Source organism: Lucilia cuprina, chromosome 2 (assembly GCF_022045245.1).
Source record: "Lucilia cuprina isolate Lc7/37 chromosome 2, ASM2204524v1, whole genome shotgun sequence".
NCBI lineage: Eukaryota > Metazoa > Arthropoda > Insecta > Diptera > Calliphoridae > Lucilia > Lucilia cuprina.
Window position 1 is genome coordinate 10,396,404 of NC_060950.1, and position 10,190 is coordinate 10,406,593.

Here is a 10,190-nt window from a genome sequence, read left to right on the forward strand (position 1 = left end):
TCGGTATACTTTAAGGTGGGTATTGGACCAATATTTTTGTATGTTACAAACATCAGCACAAACGTATAATACCCTCCCCACTATAGTGGTGTAGGGTATAATTATAATGTTGTTGTTGTTTTTTTTCTGAAATTTTAAAATGTTCAATGAATTGAAATCTGTTAATGCTGCATTAACATTTTAACATTCATTGTGAAACGAATGTTTAGAGTGTTTGTTTTTCTATTTTTCTATTTTTATTATTTTACTTCTTATTAAAACTAATGAAATGATTAATTATAATTGATACAGAAATTGTTTTGAAGGGTACAATTTTAATTTAAAGAAAAAAACAAAAAACAATTTAGGTCAAATAGTTGTTATTGTTGTTGAGTGAATTGAAATAGATTTGTTTTTTTTTACTTTAATTAGAAAATTTTAACGAATGAATATGACTGAATTTGAAATTATTGTGTATCAATTGAAAGATTGATCTCTTTGCAATGCAAATGAGTTTTTATTAAGGACATCTTTTTGTAATAATTCCAGTTAACATTTGGAAGATTGTTGGTTGGATAAACTGAGTCATTTTTGAATCCTTTTGATAAACTAAAAGTGATGATAACGAAAATGATAACGATATATGATTGAAAACTGAATATTTGAAAAATAATAACAAAATGTTTAGCAATTATAAATTGATCATCCTGGTGTTTAAAATATGATGGTTTTAACTTAACTTATTTTGTGGTCATATTTCAAGCAGTTGGAAGATCTAAAATTGTTCCTTATGTAATTGTTTTTGTTTGGAATGAAATAGCAACATTGACACCTTAAAATGACTCAAAAACGTTTCAAAAAGAAAATACTCTTTTGGAAGAGCTAGAAAAACATTTTTTGTGGCCTAAAATGAGTTGATATAATTGTCATTTGGTATATAAAACGTATAAGTATTTGAATTTTTGTAATATTAAACAAGTATTATTTCTATATTCGTCTGTGCCGAATCTTATATAACCTTCACCAAGTATGTTTTAAAAAACAGTTTTTATTTATTTTGTATCTCTGCACACATGTCACACATAACATACATACACACAAACAAATATAAACTGTAGCAGAAAGAAATATTAACCGTTGTACTGTAATACCACCGTCAAACTGTATTACCACCCTCAAACAAATATCAATTGTATTACCAACATATTACTGCTTTATCTCCTTGTTCTTGTTATACCCACTTACCTTCGTGAGAACAGAACAGCATGCAAACATAAAAAATACACAGCTGAATAAAACCAAATACATCACATGTACATCTTTATCAACATCACAGTGTTGTTGCTTTTTTGAGAAAGCATGAAAAAATATGACATTTTTTGATGAAATTTTCAGAGGTTGTCTCGGATATTTGCTCATATCTCCGTTATTTACCGACCGATTTTGCTGATTTTAAATAGCGATCTTCTCGAAAGCATGATTAACAGAATTATTGAAGATTCGGATCTCGCCGATATCTGGGGATATCAGATTTCAATAGACAGACAGACGGACATGACTTAATCGACTCCGCTATCTATAAGGACCCAGAATATATATACTTTATAAGGTCGAAAAATTATATTATAGAAATTACAAACGGAATGACAAACTTATATATACCCTTCTCACGAAGGTGAAGGATATATAAAATAATATTAAACAAGTATTATTTCTATATTCGTCTGTGCCGAATCTTATATAACCTTCAGCAAGTATGTTTTAAAAAAACAGTTTTTATTTATTTTGTATCTCTGCACACATGTCACACATAACATACATACACACAAACAAATATAAACTGTAGCAGAAGGAAATATTAACCGTTGTACTGTAATACCACCGTCGAACTGTATTACCACCCTCAAACAAATATCAATTGTATTACCAACATATTACTGCTTTATCTCCTTGTTCTTGTTATACCCACTTACCTTCGTGAGAACAGAACAGCATGCAAACATAAAAAAATACACAGCTGAATAAAACCAAATACATCACATGTACATCTTTATCAAATTCACAGTGTTGTTGTTGCTTTTTTAAGAAAGCATGAAAAAATATGAAATTTTTAGAGGTTGTCTCGGATTTTTGCTCATATCTCCGTTATTTACCGACCGATTTTGCTGATTTTAAATAGCGATCTTCTCGAAAGCATGATTAACAGAATTATTGAAGATTTGGATCTCGCCGATATCTGGGGACCTTTAAAAACTGATTTCAACAGACAGACGGACATGACTTAATCGACTCCGCTATCTATAAGGACCCAGAATATATATATACTTTATAAGGTCGAAAAATTATATTATAGAAATTACAAACGGAATGACAAACATATATATACCCTTCTCACGAAGGTGAAGGATACAAAAAAAAGTCCATTTACACAGAAAATAATTAAAAATGACTATAATATGATTCGGAAATAACTCAAAAACAACCTGTTATTTGGCTCATTAATGACTCAAAAAAGATTAAAAATTAGTCATAATTGATCTAAAAGTGGGGCTTATAAATTACTCATTTAGAAGAGTCGCGGGTAAGGTACCATATTCTCATTTATGATCAAAAAATGAGAGCAGATATGATTATTTTATTCGTGCAAAAGTGTCATAAATGACTCGAATGTGATAACAAAATTTCAAAAAATGCTAGCTGGGATTCAGTTAATTGTAAAAATACAACAACATAAAACTACTTGCATTACTAATACTAAGTAATGCAGAAGGTATGTAGTAGACATTAAAACACTAATGTAATATCATTACCAAGTATTTGCTGTTTAGAGAGTAGTAAAACTACTCACTTACTTTCAAGCGGGGGGAGGTGCAGAAAAGCTTTAAAATATTAAATTTGCAATAAGATGTCTAAAATGTATTTAAGGGGTTAAAACTATTTAACACTTGCAAAACTTTTTTTGCAAATACTAAAGCAAAACAAAAACACAACAATGCTTCAATTGTTGTAACATGAATACAACAAAATAAATATTGAATGTTTTAACTAATTCTAGACAAACGATACTAAACATAAATCTATACCAACTGTTTTTAAGACATTGATTTAAAAGATTAAAACAATGTTTGTATGTATGTAGTAGAGCTGTCTGAATATGTTTTCAGGTTACAAAATGTTGTACAAAACATTCAAACAATTCACACAGTTTTGTAACATCTAAATGACTTATTGTTTTTTAGTCTTAAACATATTTATAGATTTTTTGTCTACGGTTATGGCTAAAAAAAAATTAAAATTATATTGTAAAAAAAAACTAAAAACACGTTTATATACTTTATTCACTAGTATTTTTTTCAACTTCTTCTAATTCTTTTACATAAATTGTTGCGGCGTATTTTTTTCATCAAATAGTGCTGTGCTGCGCTGTTGTCATGTAGTTGTTGTTATTGCTGTAGCTGTTTTTCATTGTTGTTGGTGGTTAGTTGTTGATGGAAAACTTTCACTTATTATTAAGATCAAAATAAATTTCAATGACAGCATTTTTTTCTTTCTTCTAGCAGCTTTAAACAAACTTGTACTTGTTTCTTTGTTGTTCTCTTTTTTTTTTGTTAAATACAGTAATTAAAAGAATTTCTTAGAAAACTGCCTTAAAAAAATAAGAAAAAAAGAAAACAAAATTAAGAGTTAATTATTATGTTTTATGTAAGACAAAATGGTGTGTTTTACTTTTACTTAAATGTTTTTAGTATTTTTCGTAAACAATGTTGTTATTTAATTTAACAATTTAGTAATGTTTTTTTTTTTTTTTTTTCAAATATTTTGTTAAATTTCACTTCCATCATTAGAAATTTGCTAATAAAAAAGTAAACATTATTTTGAAACTAGTTGCGGTTTTACTGATCGATTCTGTAACTATTAACTAAAGACCCGATTTTGGACTATAGACTAGACTATAGACAAGACTACACTATAGACTATAAACTAGACTATAGACTAGACTATAGACTAGGCAATAGTCTAGACTATAGACTAGACTATAGACTAGACTATAGACTAGACTAGACTAGACTATAGACTAGACTATAGACTAGACTATAGACTAGACTATAGACTAGACTAGACTAGACTAGACTATAGACTAGACTAGACTATAGACTAGACTAGACTATACACTAGACTAGACTATAGACTAAACAATAGACTAGACTATTGAATTGACTAAAGACTAGATTAAATAATATACTAAAGACTCGACTATAGACTAGACTATACTAAGAACTAGACTATAGACTTTCGACTAGACTAAAGACTATAGTCTAGACTATAGACTAAACTATATAGAATAGACTATAGACTAGGCTATAGACTATAGACTAGACTATAGACTAGACTATAGACTAGACTATAGACTAGACTATAGACTAGACTATAGACTAGACTATAGACTAGACTATAGACTAGACTATAGACTAGACTATAGACTAGACTATAGACTAGACTATAGACTAGACTATAGACTAGACTATAGACTAGACTATAGACTAGACTGTAGACTAGACTATAGACTAGACTATAGACTAGACTAGACCTTAGACTAGACTATAGACTAGATTTTAGACTAGACTTCAGAATAGACTTTAGACTAGACTTCAGACTAGACTTTAATCTAGACTTTAGACTAGACTATGTAGTAGACTTTAGACTAGACTTTACATTAGACTGTAGACTATACTTAAGACTAGATTATACATTAGACTATGAACTAGACTTTATACTAGATTATGGTCTAGACTATGGCGTCTACTCCTTAATGTAGGTTATATTCTAGGCCATATTTCAGTCTATTGCTATGAGTATAGTTTTATGTATTGTCTAGTGTTGTTAGACTAGATTATATATTTCATTTAAACCCGATAATTAGATTTTATTAAAACGCGATATTTTTCACATTTTCTACGTCAATCAATTTAATTTATTATTAAAACTTCAAAATAGATATGTGTTTGAAATATTTTTCTTTCTCTTTTCTCTTTTCACTATTCGCAACCTCAATGTGTATGCACATAAAAAGTATGCAATAATATGTTGACGACATTTTTCATTGTCAATTATTGCATGTCTTACAAGTCAACCAAGCAACACACACACACACACACACAAGATTGGTTAAAACCACTTTAACCGATCCGCAAAACACTTTCAACTTTACTTATTAATACTGCAGTCTGTAGTGATGACGTTACTTTTACTACTTTTTATCGTTAGTTATAAATATATTTCTGTTTTTTCACTTTTTTTGTTAGCAAACGCTTGCTTGCTGTGCTGTGGCTTCACAGCAGCATGACAGCGTGAAAGTCATGATATCTTAAGTAAATAATTAAATAGATTTATAATTAAAGAAAAAGAATTTGTTAAATTATTTTTGTATTAAGTAGTAGTAGTAGTTTGAAAGTCAGGGATTCCTTTGTTAAATTGTGAGTGAGTCACTTTCAATTTATACTAAATTTGAAGGTGTTTACATTTTTTATAGATTTTTAGTTTTTTTTTTATTGAATAGATTTTAATTTAGGAAATTTTTGGTTTATTATTATTTTAAAAAGTTAAATATTATTGTTGTTTTTGTTATTAAAAAAGTATTAAGTCTTTCTTTTGTTTAAAACACAAAATTTCTTTCAAGTTTTCAAACTGGAGCAACACAAAATATCACACTTTCAGGTCTTCTTCGTTAAAGTAGTTACAGTTGCAGTTAGAAATTTAGCAGCAATTTCAAATGGTTTTAAAGAAAAATTAAAAAAAATCCTTCATGCTACTATAACAATATTTTATGCCACACACTGTAATTATTTCTAGCATTTGTAATCATAATATTATGTTAGGCAATTGCCTTTATTTCAGTTATTCCGTTTTTTAAAATGTACTATTTACTACTTGTTTTTAATGTTGCGGCAACATGTACAAAAACAACTACCACGAAGTAGCAACAATATTTATTTAAGTAGTTATTTTAGTAGTTTCGTTCCCAGCAAACATTTTCTATCTAGTAAGTCAGCAAGTATTCTCTTCTTTAATCTTCATCCCTATCGCCAATCATTCCCCTGTTGTGATCATTGTTGATGGAATTTTGTAAACATAAAACAGCTGTTCCATACAAAAACAACTATTGTGAATGAATTGTTCATAACAAGTTCAGATAGCAATTTTCCTTTCGATGAAAATAAAAATTTCAAGGGAACAAAATTTTCGTTAATATTGGCGATAGAATTGAATAAGTCGAAAACTTATCACATTTATCGACAGGTAGTTAATGTTCAATCTAAGACATTATTGCATTGTATACTAGAGACACAGAACATGTCAAAAACCTTGAAAACAATCATTCCTATCGCCAATTATTATTTTACTTGAAATATGTTTACTTTTCACTTTTTTCGTTTACCAACTTTTTTATTGTGAAAAAAATTCCCCTGTTGTAAAATTTGTTAATGGAATTTTGTAAACATTAAACAGCTATTCCATACAAAATCAACTATTGTGAATGAATTGTTAACAACATATGCACGATAGCAATTTTCCTTTCGAGGGAACAAAATTGTCACTTCTATTGGCGATAGGAGTGATTATTTTGCTTTTTTGTATTATTAGGCTGATTCTTCTATGAGATACGTAGAATTGACTTTCCTATGACAGCTAGAAGTTAACTTCTAGAAGACAGTCAAAATTATTTCCTAATGCATATTATTAATGTAAAATGTACACTTTCTTCTATTTATCATCTAGATATGTGAAATTTTGCAAAATAATTTTGTTTTCGAAATGTTTGTTGGGTTACTTGTATACAGTAGTAGTTCTCAATACTTACTTACAACTTAAAAGACACTTAAGGGTTTTGTTTGTAACACTTTATATTTGAAAACTTACTTATAATTCAGATGGTCAAGTTTCGACTTATTTTCTTTCTTTTTTTTTTTGTCTAGTGGGACATTTAAGAGTTTTTTTTATGAAATTATAAGCTGATTAGACTATTATATTGTATTGAGCAGCGTTGGACAGTAGGGGAAACAAAAAAAGTAAAAATAAAGAATAAAGTAATTTAAAACGTACGACTTATAATTTCAAAACTAAACAAAAGTTGAGAAAAACATTGCACATAGAGGGGTTATGCTGCATAATATGTGGTTATGGAGACATTAAACTTGAATGGTGTCAAATTTTATTATAGACTGCAATTAGCTGGAATAGTGAAGTAAAACCTAAATGGTGTTATATATTTAATAGAAATAATACAATTGCTTTTTGGTTTAAAAAAAAGATTGTAATTTAAAAAATGTTGCTCAAAAAGGTCAGATTTTGTTAGGGACTAGGTCTGTTGACTAGTTTTTGTAATTATTTATTGATTAAATAATGGACTAGCCTATAAATTAGAACAAGGACTAGACCGTTAGTTGGGATATGAACTAATTTAAACTATATACAAGTCTCTTGTCAATTTTATATACTAATCTATTGATTAGACTATAGACTAATCCATTGACTAGTCTATGATCAAGTCTATTGATTAGACCATTGACTAGTGGCCTATAAACAATTGCCCTATTCACAATCGATGTCGTAACGTTGTATGTCATAAAAATATTTCAAATAAACATTTTTGAAACAAAAACAAATTAATAATAAAAATATTACGACATACTACGATACAACCGTACAACACCGATTGTGAATTGGACAAATCTATTTTCAAGTCTGTTGCCTGGTGTATGGATTAAACTATTGACTAGACTATAAAATATTCTAACTATTGTGGACTAACCTCATGACCAGTCTATTGATTAGATTATGGGCTATTCTGAAGTCTAGTATATGAATTAGTCTATTGATTAATAGATTCATTTACATAATTATAGACTAGTCTATTGGAGTGGAGTAGTTCGATAACAAGACTATGGACCAGTCTATTGAACTAATCCATAAGTTGTAGGATTGGTCTATTGACTAGTTCATGGATTAATCTATGGACTAGGCTACTAACTAGATTATTAGTTTATTGTCTGATCTGTGGACTAAACTCTTGACTAGTCTATTGATTAGATTATGGACTAGTCTAAGGTCTAGTAAATGAATTACTCTATTAATTAATAGATTATTTTACTTAACTATAGACTATAAACTATTGATAATACTGTGGAGTAGTCCGATAGCAAGACTATGTTCTAGTCTATTGACAGAACTATGAACTTATTCATAAGTTTTAGGACTGGTCTATTGATTAGTTTATGGATTAATCCATGGACTAGTCTAATGACAAGACGTTAGAACAGTCTATTAACTTTGATATTAAAAAGTCTATGAACTAGTCTATGAATTAGTTTATGAACTAGTCTATGAACTAGTCTATGAACTAATCTATGAACTAGTTTATGAACTAGTCTATGAAATATACTATTAACTAGTCTATTGATGAGGCTATGGATTAGTCCATAGATTAGTTTATGTACTAGTCCGTTGACTAGTCTATAAACTAATCTATTGAATATACTATATACTAATCTATGTTAAGACTATGTGCTGGTCAATTTACAAGTCTCTTGCTTATTCCATGTGCTACTCTATTGACTAGACTATAGACTAACGCATTGACAACACTATGGTTTATTCTATGGTCTAATCTATGGACTTGCATTTCAGCAAGTCCATGGACGATTCACTAGTCAATTTACTAGTTCATTGACTAATATATTGAGTAGTGCATATACTAGTTCAATGACTAATCCATTCATTACTTCAATGACAAGTCCATTCTTTTGTGGCTAATCCGTTTCACAATTTTATTGACATTGTTTCTCGAATGCAACACTCTTCTCAAATCAAAATAAAAATAACATCAATAAACACTTCACACTTTTTAACATTCCACAAAAGATCAATAATCTTAATCTATTAAGATTTTCTAGATTAAAATTGTTTCTAAAAATCTCAAAAAAGAAAAGTTTAGTCTAAAAATACAAAATTTATCGTAAATAATTAAATTTATAACATGTATAACTAAAGGCAAGAAATTCAAGATTAAATTTGTATTTTTTCACATGTATGCAACCAAAGGAAAAACAAAAGAAAATAAAATTATTTATAAAACCATCAACCACAACCATCGTTTTCAATCATCCAAACAATCAGCCCATCCATCCATCCATCCATCTATCTATCGCTATCAATTTCCCTTGACAATTATAAACAAGAAATAACAAACAATTTATAAGAAGAAAAAAATCTCTAGACGTTGAAAATTATATATTGAAACATACACGAATGTCTACAGAAAAAATAAGATTTATTTTATTTGTGGTAAATATACTGAACACTGACTGCTACTGTTATCAATTAAATGTCAGAAGTTCAAATATTGAAATTGAAATATAATACAAACGTACGCCCACCAAAAAAAGCACAAAAAAGTTATTTAAAAAAATCTATTATATAAAACATTTAAATTAAAGAATTTTTTTAATCTTTTACACATTTTATTATTTATCTAGAGGCATATTTTCCATGTCAAATTAAAAAAAAAAAAAAATACTACTACTTTTCCGCATTTTTTAAAATTTATTTAAATAACCAACAACAAGCAAATCTACGTGATATTTTTGTGATAAAATTGTTTCCATACAATATTTATATATATTTCTTTAAATATTATAACATATTTTTACATATAATATCGGATTTCCGGTAATAAGCCGTTGAAACTACACTAACACACAAACATTTGCATAAAAGTGGAAACACGCACACTTAGCCATACACAAATCTGACAATATACTAAGTAATAAAATGTGCAGACATAAAGACAGCTTGTGATTTTTTTCTAATTTTAAGTATTTGTCTATATATATTTTTTCTAAGTTGTTTTTGTACTTTTTATGTAATATACAGCAGAAAAGAAATCTGCAACCATAATAACTGTTTATATAAAATATTTTTTCCCATGTTGCCAAAGCAAATTGTACTTGTAATAATGCCACCACTGTCATTTAGATGTGTAATTTGTAGTATGGTTTTTTGCTGCAGTGTTCTTAAAGGAATGTTTTTTTTTTTTATTTTTTAATTTAAGAAAAAATGACACACTTTGCAGAAGGAAGAATTCCAGATAAGTGTATAATTTCTGATAAAGAGATAGATGGATAGATAGATAGATAGATAGATAGATAGATAGA

General features: G+C 28.2%; 1 protein-coding gene and 1 long non-coding RNA gene across 2 annotated transcripts in view; one reads left to right on the top strand and one right to left on the bottom strand.

Annotated features, from left to right (window-relative positions):
• Nucleotides 1-5,521, bottom strand: part of LOC124420059 — a 9,410-nt gene extending 3,889 nt beyond the window's left edge. Inside the window, exons 1-2 of the long non-coding RNA XR_006941002.1 lie at nt 5,027-5,521; nt 3,356-3,625 (exon numbers count right to left, since the gene is read on the bottom strand). This is a non-coding gene — a long non-coding RNA (uncharacterized LOC124420059). The remainder of the gene's footprint in view (nt 1-3,355; nt 3,626-5,026) is intronic.
• Nucleotides 3,239-10,190, top strand: part of LOC111685382 (cytoplasmic protein NCK2) — an 18,225-nt gene continuing 11,273 nt past the window's right edge. Inside the window, exon 1 of the mRNA XM_046951725.1 lies at nt 3,239-3,250. The gene's annotated coding sequence lies outside the window, so the exon portion shown is untranslated. The remainder of the gene's footprint in view (nt 3,251-10,190) is intronic.